The sequence below is a fragment of the Grampus griseus genome, assembly GCF_964374135.1.
Source record: "Grampus griseus genome assembly, chromosome: 9".
Taxonomy (NCBI): domain Eukaryota; kingdom Metazoa; phylum Chordata; class Mammalia; order Artiodactyla; family Delphinidae; genus Grampus; species Grampus griseus.
The window spans coordinates 84,632,763-84,650,153 of record NC_139003.1 but is presented as its reverse complement, the minus strand read 5'-3'; the positions used below and the strand labels follow the sequence as shown (position 1 = coordinate 84,650,153).

At 42.5% G+C, this 17,391-nt stretch overlaps 1 protein-coding gene across 3 annotated transcripts in view; it reads right to left on the bottom strand.

Annotated features, from left to right (window-relative positions):
- Positions 1 to 17,391, bottom strand: part of MAGI2 (membrane associated guanylate kinase, WW and PDZ domain containing 2) — a 1,326,400-nt gene that overhangs the window by 7,098 nt on the left and 1,301,911 nt on the right. The window lies entirely within an intron of this gene.

Sequence of the window (17,391 nt, the reverse complement as noted above, 5' to 3'; positions counted from 1 at the left end):
GGGTCTACTTTGTTTAAAAGTAGAGGATTCTTACCTGTTACCCTTGACGCCAATTTATAAAGAGATAAGGAGAGGAAGAGGGCAGATAGTTCCAGTAATTCTGGCCACACAGAGAATATCAGATACTAAAAAAGTTTCTCCTTTGCTGTGAAATTTGAATGGAGTATTTAGTGCACAATGTTCTCTTCCTTCTTTCCATTATCATGTTCACTTAGTGAAAAATCCTAGAAAAGCATCAGAAGACCAGGAACTTACTCCTGCCTTTGGCATTTACCACTCGATCTCTCTAAGCCTCAATTTCTCCCTTTATAAGGTAGAGATAGAATGTTTACCCACAGAGGTGTGGCATGCACTTCCAAAGGGAAAAGCACCTTGCAACGGGAGAGTTATGATGATTTTTCACGCATAGCTGAGCCAGATTTTTCTTCTGTGCCTCAGTGGCTGTCTACTAATGGTCTGGCCATATGAACTAGCATACATGCAGGTGAAGTTTTGAATAAGTGCAGTAAATCAGCCATTCCCATATGCTATGATTCCAAGTGTGGTTTTGCTCTATCTCAGGTATCCTTGGTTACCTCCAGGAGTATTCTGAAATCTTCAAATGCAAATGTTTTCAGTGAAAACTCAAGCATGTTCTGCTTCTGCCTGGGTTAGAGCTTTAAAATGAAATAAATGATAGAAGGTGGCAACTCCACCCATATAGGAAGATACTGCCTGAAAGGGTTAAAAGAAGTCTTCAAAAGGCCTCTGTAGAGGCCTTTTGCAGTGATAACCTCTGACTTGCACCAGGCTAATAATATTTCACATTTTAAAAGCTCTTTTCCCCCACCATGATGTCACACGTGGCAGAGACAAGTAGCTGGCCTCAAATCACTTCTGAGATATAGGGAGGTTGATATTATTCACACCATTTTCTGAAGGAGGACTCGAAGCAGAGAGAGGTTAAGTAACTTGACCAAGATTACAAAATGGGTCAGCCAGGAGTAAAATGCTGGGTTTCCTGACTCTTTTTATTGAGAAAATTGTCCTAAGATGTCACCTTGCAAATAGGATCTAAGCAGTGAAATGGACATGCTCAGTGGCCACTGAGGAGGCCAACAGGAACTAGATCCCAGCACTGATCAGAGTATTTAGCATTTATTTGTGAACGTCTTACTTATAACGATAAACCAGAAGGTGAAATTATTCAAAATACAAAAGAATCCCTTTTATTATAAACAAATTTTGCAAGCGTTTGTTTGTAGGTCATTAAATAATTAGTGGGAGAAACTGAAAGTTAAAATGTTTCAAGCCACTACTGATTAAGAATATTAGTCTAAAATTAAAATGAACTACATCCTAAAGTGATCTCAAGATGGACATTTATATATGTGGTTCCACAGTTTTCAGTTTTCTGGGCAAGAATTCTCCAGTTCACTACGAGACACATGGTGTCCGCACCGGGCACGAGCCTGCAAAGCTCCTTGAAGCACAAAGGGCAGACGGCCGGCAGCCCCTTCCTCACCTTTCACCTGCCTGTCTAGGTGACATGGACTGTGGGGGCCGGGGGGAGGCCTTCTGTAACATTTCAAACTAGTTTTCATGGAATTCTGACACACAATAACCAGAAGAATTAACCACGTTCAGTTCTGATTCCTTGAAACCTTATTCTGGCCGTCGCCCATGCCCCTGCCCCCTTTTTTTTTTCTTGAATCTGGCCTGGCCACTGGCTAAAGCATGCGATCATGTTCACTTCAGAGTCCTTGCCTAGGAGGACGAGCTTCACGCATCCTTCCTGTTGGAGATGTTCTAACTAGAATTAGAAACAACAGAGGCGCATCCTCGAAAGACATAATGGGCCATATGTGCCTGCTGGGATTTCTGGAGACTCTTTGTCCAAAAAACATCCCCAGGCCCAATGGCTGCAATCAGGAAAAAGCTTTTTATTCCAAGTTGGCTTCTTCCGCCTGCCCTCTCTCGTCCTTACCTGAGTGGAACTGTTCTCTTCAAGGTCACCCATGATCTTTCTGCTGTCAAATCCAGAGGACACCTCGTGGTATCACCTAGATGCTTCATCCCACCATATTTCTCACAGCTGACTGCTCCCAGAAACGAGCTGGACTCCAGACTTCTGTGACACGCCTTTCTCCTGCTCTTTTTCTCACCCCTCTGGCTGGTCCTTCTCAGTTTATGTTATAGATTACTCTTCTTTTACCTGGCCTCTAACTGTTGGCATTCTTCACGGTCTCTCCCAAGTGTTCTCATCTACTTATGGTGCTTTTATACAACAACTACTCCCAAATGCTTCTGCTGAGCTCTGTGCTATGGGCTCTGTGCTGATATATCCATCTGCCTACTTGGTATCTCCGCTCAGACCATTCATTGGCATCTTCAATTTAACAAGCCCGAAAAGCAAATCTTTTCTTCCCAAGTCCATTCTGCACTCTTTCCTTATTTTTCCCATCTTGGTGAATGGCACAACCATCACTTGGAGTCATCTTTGATTCCTTTCTCTCTCTCCCCTCACAAATACAGTCCACCTGCAAGCCTTATTAGTCTCATTTTCAAATACACATGGACTCTGTCAACTCATGTTCCCCTTCACTTTCACCATGCTAGTTCAAGATACAGGGCAGTCCTGGAAGAATGCAACCCATGTGGGCCACCTGAGATAATCACACTTAAAAGAAGGCCACAGCGTGGACATATTTTGTAAACCCTTGGGGATACTGGTAAAGAAAGGAAATTCAAATCTGATTTTCCATGTTGTTCAGACAGCAGAAGTTAAGTGCAGTATACTGTAAGCCAGATACCCTCCCCTGAGTTCGGAGCCCAGGACAGCTAACCTAGTTACGACACCCAAACTCTTGTTTCTCATGTGGTCTCCCACCATTTAACCCACTCTTCTCTTTACCACTCTTGCCTGCCTCTGGTGGTTCTCCCTGCAGCATCCACAAGAATCTCTTTGAGACATAAATTCGATCATGCCATTCCTTTGCTTAAAACTTTTGGTGGATTCTCACCGCTCTTAGAGTAAAATCAAAATGATCAACATGACCCACAAAAGCCTGCATGATCTGGCCCCTGCCAGCCTCCCGAGCTTTATGTCCATCTCCTGTTCCCCATCCACACTGGTCTTGGTGCAGTTACTCAAAGGACAAGCTCATTCTCTATTGTGGGACGTACATCATTGCTGACTCCTCTGCCCAGAAGGTTCTCCCCACGGCGGTTCACATGGTGGGTTCTTTTTCATTTTTTAGGACTCTTAAGTATCACCCCAGAGAACCCCAACCCACAGTAGGATACTCTGCTCTCAACAGCATCTTGTCTTTATTTCCTCATAGTGCTTATAATTTGGAATTACACAGTTGCCTCCTCATTTGATTAACATCAGTCTCAACTAGTAGATTGTAAGTTTCATGAGGGTAGTGACCATACTGGTCTTGTTTATCACAGTGGACTTAATACCTAGCATAGTGGTTGACACAATAATATATGCTCAGTGTATACTTGAACAAATAAATCTATTTCGCAAATAGAAATGGAAGATTTGAAACCAAATGCCTTCAGAGGCAGGATGGTGGTGAAATGATAATGCCTATTTGAAGTGGGAGAGGAAAGAAAGAAGTCTGGGCGAGGAGAGCAGAAGGAGGACTCCAGTGACAGAAAGTACATTGGGAAGAGTTTTCAGCTTTCATTGCTGGCACCTGGGATGCAGTAAAGTGACGTTCCAGATCCAAGTCCATCTGACTTAACAGATGTTCTTTCCCTTTGTAATCTTATCAGCCATAATGACATAATGACTTTGCTTAAAGGAGCTTCATCCCCGGGCAATCATGAATCAACATGCCAGTGAATGTGCTGATAAGATATATAGATATAGAACCTATATATCTTATGTGCCAGTGGGGGAGAGGCAAATCCCTTTCCCAAGTTAGGATCAAGTTTATTCCCCTTGCTATTATTAGCACTAGGCAGTTTGCATCTCTCCTAGAAAATAGACGAATTAATACATAATTACAAATTACATGTCATTAGTATATATGGACACACATTACACACAAACACACACACCATTATCTCTGAGTTAAAAGACATACGACCTTTTAAATTATCTCACAGGAACTTGGCAATACTGAAAAATAAAAATGCTCTTTCACTTCATATGCCCGAGATTAAAAAAAAACCTTACCTACTGTGCTTCAACAGGTTGTTTATTTTATGGAATATAATCCGAGAGACAATACCAGAGAGGTGACCCACTAGGAATAAACTACTTACTGTGGTAAATAAGTATCTGCATTACTGGTTTTCCCATCTGGCTCTTACGGCAGCAAAAATTTGTACAGGAGGGGAAAATGTAACTCAAATTAAGGAAGAGTTCACTTTATCCTATGCTGAAGGGTAAGGGAGACCCCTTGGAAGGAAGCCAGGGATCGCTGCAGGGAAAGAGGGCCTGTCTCCTGCCCCACACCTCACCTGAGAGCCTTAGGGCTTCCAGCTTCGGCTGACTGGTCCCCCAAACCCTGGAAAAGAGTTCCTGCACTTCTCTCCTCCTCTCAATTAGGGCTGGGGCCTGGAGTCTAGTGGTTGCCTTTTGGATTTGTGTGTTCAGAAAAGTAATAATACTATTACCACCACTGGAATGGACTAATATTGACAACACTTAACTTGGACTGAGGTGTTTCCTAGGTACCAGGCACTCTTCTAAACCCTTGACATGTATTTACTCACCTGTAAACTTGCACATTTTACAGATGGGGAAACCGAGGCACAAAGAGTTTAAGTACCTTGTTCAAGGCTACATAGCTGGGAGGTAATGGAGCAGGGCTGCTGAATGACTTTCTGAATTGGGTGAGGTTCTACAAGCTCAGCTGAAACACTGTCAGTAGACTCCTTTGCTATCGACTATTCTGATTGAGAAATGGGGCTCATCTCTTCTAGGGCAGTATGACAGAAACTCCCATCAAAGGCACTGTCAGAGGTAGATCCATCGTTATTCCAAATGGAGACTCTGAAATGCCATTTGTGTTTGAACCTTGGACATAGAAGGACAGTTACCATAGTTAGGGTGTTGATTTGTGGAAATGCTGGGCATATAGGCTGGAATCAGAGAATGATGAAATTAGATTTCTTAAGGATGGGGACAATACTATGTACTTTAAAAATATCCCTCACACTGTCACACCTTGAAGCTGAACTGAATTGAAAATACTCATACTACAATGGGAAAAAGTCTCTTCTCAAGTGGTGTTGGAAAAGTTGGATGGCCGCATGTAAATTGATGAAGTTAGAGCACACCCTCACATCATACACAAAAATAAACTCAAAATGGCTTAAAGACTTAAATATAAGACATGACATCATAAAACTCCTAGAAGAGAACATAGGCAAAACATTCTCTGACATAAATGGTACCAATGTTTTCTTAGGTTAGTCTCCCAAGGCAATAGAAATAAAAGCAAAAATAAACAAATGGGACCTAATCAAACTTACAAGCTTTTGTACAGCAAAGGAAACCATAAACAAAATGAAAAGACAACCCATGGAATGGGAGAAAATATTTGCAAATGATGTGACCGACAAGGGCTTAATTTCCAAAATATACAAACAGCTCATACAACTCAATAACAAAAAAACAACCCGATTGAAAAATGGGCAGAAGAACAGACATTTTTCCAAAGAAGAAATACAGATGGCCAATAGGCATACAGAAAGATGCTCATCATCAATAATTATTACAGAAATGCAAATCAAAACTACAATGAGGTACCACCTCATACCGGTCAGAATGGCCATCATCAAAAACTTTACAAATAACAAATGCTGGAGAGGATGTGGAGAAAAGGGAACCCTCCTACACTGTTGGTGGGAATTTAAGTGGGTGTAGCCACTATGCAAAACAGTAGTTTTCTGAGGTTCCTCAGAAAACTAAAAATGTAATTAACACACGATCTTGCAATCCCACTCCTGGGGACATATCTAGACAAAACTCTAATTCAAAAAGACACAGGTACCCCTATGTTCATAGCAGCACTATTTACAATAGCCAAGACATGGAAAAATGTCCATTGACAAATGAATGGATAAAGAAGATGTGGTACATATATGCAATGGAGTACTACTCAGCCATAAAAAAGAACGAAATAATGCCATTTCCAGCAACATGGATGCAACTAGAGATTATCATACTAAGTGAAATAAGTCAGAAAGAGAAAGACAGGGACTTCCCTAGTGGTCCAGTGGTTAAGAATCCGCCTTCCAATGCAGGGGACGCGGATTTGATCCCTGGTTGGGGAACTAAGATCCCACATGCCTCAGGGTAACTAAGCCTGCGTGCCACACACTACAGAGCCCACGTGCCCTGAAGCCTGTGTGCCACAACTAGAGAAGAGAAAACCCGCATACCACAACTAGAGAGAAGCCTGTGCATCACAACTAGAAAAGCCCGTGTGCCACAACAAAGATCCCGTGTGCCGCAACTAAGACCCAACGCAGTCAAAAATAAATAAAATAAATAATAAATAAATCTTAAAAAAAATAAACCCACGTGCCACAACTACTGAGCCCACTCGCTTTAGAGCCTGTGTGCCACAACTAGAGAGATTGCATGCCGCAACTAGAGAGCCGAGTGGCACAACTACTGAGCCTGCGTGCTCTGGAGCCCATGCACCACAACTAGAGAGAAGCCCACACGCCACAACTACTGAGCCTGCGCACTCTGGAGCCCATGTGCCACAACTACAGAGAAGCCTGCGCTCTGCAATGAAAGATCCCGCATGCCTCAACAAAGATCCTGCGTGCGACAACTAAGACCCAATGCAGGCAAATAAATAAAAATAAATATTTTTTTAAAAAAAGACAAATACCATATGATATCACTTATATGTGAAATCTAAAATATGACACAAACAAACCTATCTATGAAACAAACAGAATCACAGACATAGAGAACAGACTGGTGGTTGCCAAGGGGGAGGGCATTGGGGGAGGGATGGAGTGGGAGGTTGGGGTGAGCAGATGTAAGCTTTTATGTATATAGAATGGAAAAGCAGCAAGGTCCTACTGTAGAGCACAGAGAACTACATTCAATATCCTATAATAAACCATAACAGAAGAGTATTAAAAAAAAGAATGTCTGATACACTTTGCTGTACAGCAGAAAGTAACACAACATTGTAAATCAACTATACTTCAATAAAATATTAAAAAGATAAATATACGGTAATATAAAAAAATTCATACTAGATATTAGAAACACATTTTACATAAATTCCTTTACTGCTCAAATGAATAAAATTTCTGCAGAGAGATCTATGGATTTGGTAAGTGTTATTTCTTATAAAAACCATTCCTTTTGCAACCCACAGTTGACTGGGTTAGAAAATACTGAGTTGTATTGAAATATATTTTCTTCTAATTTAGAATATTATAGGAAAACATAAAAATTATTAGAGTAGATCAAAGGACAGTAATGTGAAGTCATTTGGTATTCTAAAGAAAAATCTTAAGATGTGTTCAAACCATAATGGCTCATTTGGATTTGTTCAGCTATCACTAAGGTGATTGCTTTTTGTAACAAAATACAAATAAGAAAAATGTACATTTAAAAAAATTCAGAACAAAGTAATTCTTTTACTTTGCTTCTGCTCTTTCTGAAGCATTGTTTCCAACCTGGAGGCATTCTTAATGGCCTTCAAACACGTATTTGTTCCACCTTTATTACCAGAGAGATGTAAACTAGGTGTTATTCATATCAATAACTTTAAAAATTGTGACCGTATTTATTTATTGATGCTTCACATTTATACTCTTTTGAAAGCGTAATCAAAGGTGCAGCAGTAGTAAAGCTGTGGCAAACTTTACCTCCATGGCTGAGAGGGCAAATCTCAGCGCTAGGTGGGGCTATTAACAGTGGAGCTACCACTTACTGAGTGTGTCCTAAGTACCAGGAGCTGTGCCATGTGCCATATCATATATATTCTCTTTTAATCCTCACACAGTTCTAAGAAATATGGTGCCCTCATATTGAAATACCCGCATTTCACAGATGAGGAAGCTGAGGCTTAGATAAATTAAGAAATTTGCCAGGACCACTCAGCTAGTAAGTGAGATCAAGATGATTGACTACGTAATTCCAGAGCCCAAGCCCAAACTGTTACTCTATTCTAGTGCTTCCTAACCTTTTCCATATCAGGACATACATAGAAAAAGAGCTTATTTAGACAGTGCACTACAGTATACAGACAAAGACAGTCAATGTCTACAGATAACAGCCAAGTTCCTTCCTGTGTGCCCTGAGGGCTAAAGGGAGTCAGTAGCTTGGTATAACCCATCAGGGGGGTGTCATGGAGAACAGATTGGGAAACTCATTTTTTTTTTTTTTTTTAAACGAGTTAAGATCTTGATAATCCAGATTGATCTGGGGATGTGGGGATGCCCAGGGATCAGTCTCAATTACCAAAGTATCTGCATTACAGGATACACGAGAAATATGTCGGTTCAAGCATGTTTTAGAAAGCAACATATTCTTCTTTTCAAATAAACTCTTAAATGAGGGCTTCCCTGGTGGCGCAGTGGTTGAGAGTCCGCCTGCCGATGCAGGGGACACAGGTTCGTGCTCCGGTCCAGGAGGATCCCACATGCCGCAGAGCGGCTGGGCCCGTGAGCCATGGCTGCTGAGCCTGCGTGTTCAGAGCCTGTGCTCCGCAACGGGAGAGGCCACAACAGTGAGAGGCCCCAACAGTGAGAGGCCCGCGTACCGCAAAAAAAAAAAAAAAAAAAAATCTTAAATGAAAGCCCAATGTGTAAAGCAGATAAAAATGGAATGGCTTTGGTTGGCTGGGTGGGTCCGAAGTCTCTCGCATTCACCCCCAGGCCCACCTTCCGGCTCTTCTGGCCATTTCTCAGGAACCTGGAAGCTCTAACAGAACAGTTTGAAAACCGCTGCACAAGAAATGATATCTCAAAAAGCCCCCATTAAAATGCAAAACTGCCCATTTGGGGTGGGAAGAGGAGAAAGTCAGGGAAGATTTAACAGATTTTTTCTAAGTATTAGTAGCTGGGAGTTGGGCTTCAGAGAAGGGAGCTAAAGCACGGGGAAGAGCAAGGGGGTGGAAATGTCTGTAGCACAGCCGGGAAGGACAGACTTCACCTTCCCAGAATTTTGCCTGAGCTGGCTGGTCACCTGGAGCCTCACGGTCGTGCTAAGTAGGAAGTGACCTCACTTGTCTTCAGGAAAGTAAGTCAGCAACTCGCGGAGAGAAGAGTGACCAGGGCAGGCCTGGCTTCAAGCCCTAGTACTGCCACTTGGTGTGAACTTAACCATTTCCAGCCTCAATTTCCCAAGGGAAATTGAGAATTGAGAATTAGGGAGTAATATCTACTCTGCTTCCCTCCCAGAAGTGTCATGATCAAATGAAATAATAAATGACATGTATATAAATGTTTATATACATGTCATCCATTAAATTTATAGTTTGAACCCAATTAAACAGCTCATGCTGCTGTCAAAAAACAACCCAATCAAAAAAATGGGTAGAAGATCTAAATAGACATTACTCCAAAGAAGACATACAGATGGCCAAAAAGCACATGAAAAGCTGCTCAACATCACTCATTATTAGAGAAATGCAAATCAAAACTACAATGAGGGATCACCTCACACCAGTTAGAATGGGCATCATCAGAAAATCTACAAACAACAAACGCTGGAGAGGGTGTGGAGAAAAGGGAACCCTCTTGCACTGTTGGTGGGAATGTAAATTGGTGCAGCCACTATGGAGAACAGTATGGTGGTTCCTTAAAAAACTGAAAATAGAACTACCATGTGATCTGGCAATCCCACTCCTGGGTGTATAGCCGGAGAAAATTATAATTCAAAAAGACACATGCACCCTAGTGTTCATTGCAGCACTATTTACAATAGCCAAGACGTGGAAGCAACCAAAATGTCCATTCACAGATGGATGGATAAAGAAGATGTGGTATATATATGAGGGAATATTACTCAGCCATAAGAAAGAATGAAATAATACCATTTGTAGCTACATGGATGGACCTGGAGATGATCATACTCAGTGAAGTAAGTCAGACAGAGAAAGACAAATATCATGTGATATCAATTATAGGTGGAATCTAAAAATTGATACCACTGAACTAATTTACAAAACAGAATCAGATTTACAGACTTAGGAAACAAATTTATGGTGACCAAAGGGGAAAGGGGCGGGGGAGGGATAAATTAGGAGGTTGGGATTAACATATACACACTAACATATATGAAATAGATCATCAACAGGGACCTACTGTATAGTACAGGGCATTCCACTCAACACTCTGTAATAACCTATATAAGAAAAGAATCCGAAAAAGAATAAACATCTATGTATAACTGAATCAAGCTGCTGTATACCTAAAACAAACATAACGTTGTAAATCAACTATACGCCAATATAAACTAAAAATTAAATTACAAAAAGAAATGCCTACTGTATTCCCCTCACCCCTCGGGGACCCCGGCTGGTGTCAGTCACATCCCTGGAGCCTGAGATGGCTTGGGTTCCAAGCCTGGACTGGCAGGCGGGTTAGGGAGCTGGGAAGGATGTGCCAGCAAAGGAGTCCCCCATGGCCTGTAGTGCCGGGTCCCATCTGGATGGGGCCACAACCTCCAGATCCAGGCAGCCCCTCCAAAAGCTAAAATCAAGCCTACTGCACCCAGAGGATGGTGGACCCTCTGGGCTGGAAGAGCTTTGAAAAGTCAACTGGTCTCCATATCTCCTGGTGCTGGGCATTCTACCTCCAGCCTCCTTCCTTAGAGTCGCTCCACCTACGGATGACAGCGCCCTCAGCGGAGTGCTTTTGCAGGGGTTGGGATGTGTCCGGGGTGCTGATGGGTAAGCGGGAAGAAGTGATGAGACACAAGCCCTTGGGTGTCTCTCATTTACAACCCAGGAACAGGACTTTCACCAAGCCTCTGGTTACCCCAGTAACCTGAGGTGGGCATGAAGAAATGCTGCCGCCTTGTGGCCGTTTCCCATAACAACTTTAAAACTGGTGCTTATGGGCACTTCATATTCACAAGGCCTGCGGGGTTGTAAATGACACTGGCCCTCAACAGATGTCCTGGGGTAGATAATCGAAAGAGAATTCAAAACAGGGCAGACTTTCAAGAAGCCAATTTCAAGACATAAAGTTTACTCACACTGTTTTTTTTTTAAATGCACATGAAAAGATGCTCAACATCACTCATTATTAGAGAAATGCACATCAAAACTACAATGAGGTATCACCTCGCACCAGTCAGAATGGCCATCATCAAAAAGTCTACAAACAATAAATGCTGGAGAGGGTGTGGAGAAAAGGGAACCCTCTTGCACTGTTGGTGGGAATGTAAATTGGTACAGTCACTATGAACAGTATAGAGGTTCCATAAAAAACTGAAAATAGAGCTACCATATGATCCAGCAATCCTACTCCTGGGTGTATAGCCGGAGAAAACTATAATTCAAAAAGACACATGCACCCCAGTGTTCATTGCAGCACTATTTACAATAGCCAAGACATGGAAGTAACCAAAATGTCCATTCACAGATGGATAAAGAAGATGTGGTGTATATATATATATATATATATATATGAGGGAATATTACTCAGCCGTAAGAAAGAATGAAATAATACCATTTGCAGCTACGTGGATGGACCTGGAGATGATCATACTCAGTGAAGTAAGACAGACAGAGAAAGACAAATACCATATGATATCAATTATAGGTGGAATCTAAAAATTGATACCACTGAACTAATTTACAAAACAGAAACAGATTCACAGACTTAGAAAACAAATTTATGGTGACCAAAGGGGAAAGGAGCGGGGGAGGGATAAATTAGGAGGTTGGGATTAACATATACACACTAACATATATGAAATAGATCATCAACAATGACCTACTGTATAGTACAGGGGACTCTATTCAATATTCTGTAACAATCTATATGGGAAAAGATTCTGAAAAAGCATGGATATATGTATATATGAATCACTGTGCTGTGCAAGTAACACAACATTGTAAATCAAGTATACTTCAATGTAAAATAAATTAAATTAATAAATTAGATGGACAAAAGATTTGCATTGTCACTTCATCTAAGATGATATATAGATGGCAAATAAGCACATCAAAAGATGCTCAACTTCATTAATGGCAAAATGCAAATTAAAACTACAATGAGATACCACTACACATCCAACTGATATGGCTAAAATGTAAAAAACAAACCAACAACAAGTGAAAATAACTGGCAAGGACATGGAGCAACTGGAACTCTCACATATTTTTGTTGGAAATGTAAACAGGAACAGCCATTTTAGAAAACAGTTTGGTGGTTTCTCAAAAAGTTAAACATTTAGTTACCATATAACTCAGCACTCCCACTCCGAGGTATCTACACAAGTGAAATAAAAACTTATGTTCACAAAAACCTGAATGTGAATTTTTTTTTTAATTGAAGTATAGTTGACTTAGAATGTTACCTTAGTTTCAGGTGTAAAACATAGTGATACTGTATTTTTATAGATAACAAACCATACAAAGTTATTATAATATTGACTATATTCCCTGTTGACTGTCAATTTTTATTGTAGCTTTATTTTTATTCACCAAAAACTGGAAACAACCCAAATGTCCATCGACTAGTGACTAGGTAAACACACTGTGCTGCAGCGGAATAGTACTCAGCGATGAAATGGAAAAAAACTACTTGTACACCCAACAACACGAGTGAATCTCAGCTGCTAAGTGAAATAAGTCAGCTTCAACAAGTCACATACAGTATGATTCCTTTTATTTATCATTCTCCAAGTGACAAAACTAACGGGACGGAAAACTGATAAGTGGTTTCCAGCGGTTGGGGGTTTAAAGAGGCTTGACCCCAGTGGAGAATGAGAGAATTAGGGGAGCTTATGGAAATGTTCTGTATCTTGATTATGGTAGTGATAATGTATAATTGTATAGGTTTTTCAAAACTGGTAAAATTGTACACGAAACTGGTGAATTTTACTATATGTAAATTATACCTCAATTTAAAAATGTGAAAAATTAATAGTGCTGATAAACTGTGCTTACAGCTGGTGCGAAGAAGTTTTTTAAACTGGTTACACCTTTTGCAAATAATGTTTCCACCACTAATTTGCTTAGTAACTTCCCTTCCTCCCTCCCTCACCATTCGACTAAGATAAATCTCAGCCCAATGAAACTAATAATGAATTCTGAATTCCCAGAGTCAGCTGAATCTCAAAGACGTTTTCCTTTTAATCTTTAGAAGTCATCTTTAATCTCTAAGCTTTTCTGGAATCGTGTTCTTCATCGCAGAAATACATCCCTGTCTGAAGTGGCAAAGAGCGGAAGTAAGGGATGAGAATAATCAATCATCACATACCTATTTCAGGGGAGAAGTGATGGAAACGGATAAGAGCCACCTCTCGCCAAAGGTGGAAGAAGTGGAAATGAGCTACTCAGAGGATGCTCTTGGACTCCAGCTAAATTCACACCTCTGCAGTACCCGAACAACCTCTTCTCCATTAACCCTTCCTCTGTCTAAGCTGTCCGTGGGCAAGACTCAGGCATCACATTAATCCACTTCTAGACTGGGAGGCCCCACAAGTGATGTGTAACTGTATCCCCATCAATATGTCCCCAGGGAGCAAAGTCCCTTTTTAACAATTCTGGCTGTTTTACAAAGAAAATAAATTTGTGGAAGCAAAGCTCTTGGGTCTAGAGTCATCCAATTTTGCTGTTACCATATCTCATCAAGGCTATCCAGAGACAAAACACTGTCCTCTCATATCTCTGCCGCCATTGAGGACCCATTAGCCAGCTGCTCTATCCATCCTTTTTTCTCCCCTTTAAAAATAAGTTATTCACTTCTGATCACAAATACAGAGAAGAGCAAAAGCTATGCCTGTAACCCCGTGGCTGCGTGTCTTCCCAGCCTGGCACCTCTATGGAGACCTTGGTACCACACCAGCCTCTGTCCCAGCAAGCATTTCCCTACATTCTCACAGCTGCCATGGATAGTATATGACCACGTGGGACGTTTCAACAGATGCCCCATTCACAAGGCAGGGTTCCCCTCCAATGATGGTTTTCCAGCTCACTTCTGCAAATACTAAAACTGAAGTAACTAGTTGTTCCTACCACTGATTTTCTAAAAGTCGCTCATGAACAAGTAGGTCATAGACACAGGTCTTAGAAATGTTTAAAGTAGCTTCTTAAAGAAAGGTTTTTTCTTAATCAGGAGCAATGACCAAGGCCTCTTCTGTGTCCCCAGCCTTCTACGCCCCAGGCTGCCTGTGGCCCCTGGATGGCTGCCCTTGGGTGCCCACATCCCAGGGTGGCGCTGGACGAAGGGCAGACCAGGCATGAGGAATAAACTGTCTTTTCTGCGCTCAGACCAGGAGTCCCTGGGTCTTGAGGATCTCTGTGGATCGGCTGGTTTTCTTCTCCACATTCTTTTTGGCCTGTTTCTGTAGCCTCATGAGCTGTTCTTGCTTCCAGTAAAGAATCTTGGCTTTCTTCCTCTTCTCCTCCAGGGTGACTGTCACCTCCGTACTCCCAGCCAACCTCCTGATCCTGGCACCCCAGGTGGACAAACTTTCACGAAGCCTCCAGACACAGCCGCGAGGGCAGCAGGAACAACCGTCTGCTTTTTCTTGTCACGGGTCGCGGGATCCCATCCAACACCACAAGCAGCCAGGGCAGCCTGGCCTTGCCTGGTCTCGTGGGCGGCATGCCTCCTCCATCCGCCACGGGATGCGACTGTGGCTGGACGAGGTAGGGGCCAGGTGACCAGTTGGTCACGCGCTTGCAGAGGAAGGCCAGGTACTTTAACTTGTTCCTGAGAAATAGCCATTAAGGATGTTCATGCCCACTCAGCATGTGACTACTACCTTCCCGCCCAGAGTACCACCTGCTTGGCCATGATGGGTGCCTGGTAGCCCAGGAGATGGCCTCAGCCATCAAGCACCAGACCTGCCCTCCTGCCATCTTCAGCAGAAACCTGGGGAAAACTTTTCACTGAACAAATGTTTATTGAGCACCTACTATTTACGTGACACAGATCTATGCACTGAAAATGCACCTGTGAAGAAAGCAATATTCCTGTGTCCTGGACCTTACTTTCAGAGTGGAAGAGACAGAAAATCAATATACAAATAGGTAACAGTAACAAATATGATATGAATCAGTACAATTCAGAAAAGTAAGGTAACGCAAGGAGATGGAGAGAAATTTGGGTTCTATTTGAGATAAGGTGGTCAGAGAAGACTTCTGTGATGAGGTGATGCTGAGCAGGGACTCGGACGCTGAGTAGAAGTCATGTGGGCAAAAAAGGAACAAGAACAGAGAGAGGGCTTGGCATATTGGAGGCATGTGGTGAACAGGGTTGGGAGATGCAAGAGGGGAGGTGTGGGTCAAACAGGGCTTCAGTGAGGAATCTGAATTTTATTCTAAGTGTGACAGAGACCACTGGATGGTCTCAAGCAGAGGAATGACATTTTAAAAGGCCCATGTGGCTGCTATGTGTGGAATGCACTGCAGGTGGAATCAAGAAAACCAGTCAGGAGGCTACTGGGGTTCTCAGGCAACAGATGGTGTGGCTTGGACTAGGGGGTGGTGATGGGACTGGGGAGAAGGGGCTGATTTCTGGATCGATTCTGAAGACAGATTAGATTGGACCTACGGATGGGCTGGATACTGGGTGTGAGGGAAAGAGAACAGCCAAGGAGGACCCAAGGTTTTCTTTTGTATTTAGTCATGGGAAGAAGTGCTGAGCTTTACGCAGGCATGTGCTAGGCACCGGAGACGCAGAGATGAACAAGACACAATTAGTGCCTTCAAGGAGCTCACAGTGTACTACTTCAGATTTCTAGACTTTGAGGGGCAAGTACAGAGTGCTGTGAAGTGGGTACGGAGAGAACAGATTGTTCTGTATTTCGGACTTGGGGGAGGTTTTGGTTTTAGTGGGAGTTTGAAGGGAAAATAAGAGTTCACTGGATGCAGAAAGTAGGAAAGAGTATTCAAGAAGGTGGGATCAGCAAGGGCTTAGTGGGTTGTGGGAATGGTAAGGGGTGCCTGGGCTAGTGATAGAAGAGGGGGCTGGAAAAGCAGGTTGGGTACCTGGGAACCCCAGGTACCAGCTAAGAAGTGAGAACTTCATCCTAAAGACAGTGGGAAAGGTTTTAAGCAGGAGAGTAATAAGGGTGATCCTTCCTCTTTATCTAACAAGTGAGTTAACTCACTGATGCTTGGACTAAAACATGTTAAATGTGTGTTGCTTCAGTCTGAGTATCATGTTTTAGATTTCCTTTATCAAGAAATGGAATTTCTTTTCATCTTACTAGTATTGGTAAGCAGAAGCACTACTGCCCTTAGGATGGATAAATACTATTAATCTTGCAGTTAATGTTTATTGAACATCATGGACTTCCCTGGTGGCACAGTGGTGAAGAATCCACCTGCCAATGCAGGGAACACGGGTTTGAGCCCTGGTCCGGGAAGATCCCACATGCTGCGGAGCAACTAAGCCCGTGTGCCACAACTACTAAGCCTGTGTGCCACAACTACTAAGCCTGTGTGCCACAACTACTGAGTCTGTGCACCACAACTACTGAGCCCGCGTGCCACAACTACTGAAGCCTGCGCGCCTAGAGCCCATGCTCCGCAACAAGAGAAGCCACCGCAATGAGAAGCCCGCGCACCGCAATGAAGAGTAGCCCCCGCTCGCTGCAACTAGAGGAAGCCCACGCGCAGCAACGAAGACCCAACGCAGCCAAAAATAAATAAATTTATTTAAAAAAAAATTATTGAACATCTGCTCTGTGCCAGGCACCGTGTTAATTGCTGTGAATTCAGCATGAACAAGGATGATGTCCTTGCCCTTGAAGAGCTTGTTATATGAGGTAGATATAGAATGAGTGGTTTCAGATGTGATGTATCATCAAAAGAAAAGTTTAAAACAGTAAAGGATGCTACAGAAGCATTTAATGGAGAGCTAACCTCATTCAGGGGTTCAGGGAGGCCTCCCTGACAAAATGGTTTTCAAGTGAAAACTAGATTGATTATAGTATTATTATTAGCAGCAACATCATCCCCTATTTCCTCGATAATTAGCCTTTCTCTCTCAAGTGGTTGCTTCTCTTCTGCTTACCTTGGAAAAACGAAAAAAATGCATCTCTCCCTTTTATACACGCCCAAACTCAACTTTTCATTGTTTTCCAGGGTTAGCCACACAATCTTGACTTCCCTGCATTCATACTTCCACACACTCATTCATTTGTTCAAGTTCTGTGCTATGTGCCCGGGGTATGTGAGGGGACTCCAAATAGACGGTCCCAGGATGTGAGGAGTAGGGTGA